Source organism: Penaeus monodon, chromosome 26, assembly GCF_015228065.2.
Source record: "Penaeus monodon isolate SGIC_2016 chromosome 26, NSTDA_Pmon_1, whole genome shotgun sequence".
Lineage (NCBI taxonomy): Eukaryota > Metazoa > Arthropoda > Malacostraca > Decapoda > Penaeidae > Penaeus > Penaeus monodon.
Genome location: NC_051411.1, coordinates 808,156 through 808,938, shown reverse-complemented (window position 1 = coordinate 808,938; position 783 = coordinate 808,156).

Below are 783 nucleotides of genomic sequence, written 5' to 3'. Positions count from 1 at the left end.
AAGTCAAAACCAGTCGTTAAGCTCCAGTCGACAGTGAGCAGCGCAATGCGGAAGTTTTTTCTGTAACTGCAACAGTACCGAATTTATTCAAAAACATTTACCGCACTTTTTTAACAATTCTACCATTATGTTTATAATTAAATGCTTAATAAATCATATAAATACCAAAACAGAACACAACAGGAATCACAGTCACAAGCATTAGATAACCACAAACACCACACTTGACACATATCGTCCGGGGGAAATCAGAAGTGGACGCAGCACTCACCCACTTCATGTCAGCACTCGGGGAGGGGCACCGACGCACTGGCTCGACGTCCCGCTGCCCCGCCCCTTTATACACTCAGGGAGCTCCGCCCTTGAGGTGACCTACGATAAGGGTTAAGGGAGCGTAAAGGAGTTTTTTCCCCCTATGTTTTATAAAAGAGGAAGTACTTTTCGGTCCATATAAGAAAAAAGTTGCATATGGTGATTTATGTAATTAGATCTAGATGGAAAAAAAATATCTTGTTAATCAAAGTCTAAAAAACGAAAGGGTTATTGTTTGTTAAAATGTAGGACTTTTGTCTCGGTCATTACTTTATCCTCATCATCGGCATCCCCATCGTCATCACATCGCCATCATCATCATTATCATCCTCAACATCATTATCATCATTACATAAGTTTTATTATCATTATCATTACCACTTTCACCCTTATCACTATACTATTGCTGTTGTTATTATTATCAATAGAATCATCAACATTACTGTTAACATTATTGTTAGTATTATGTTA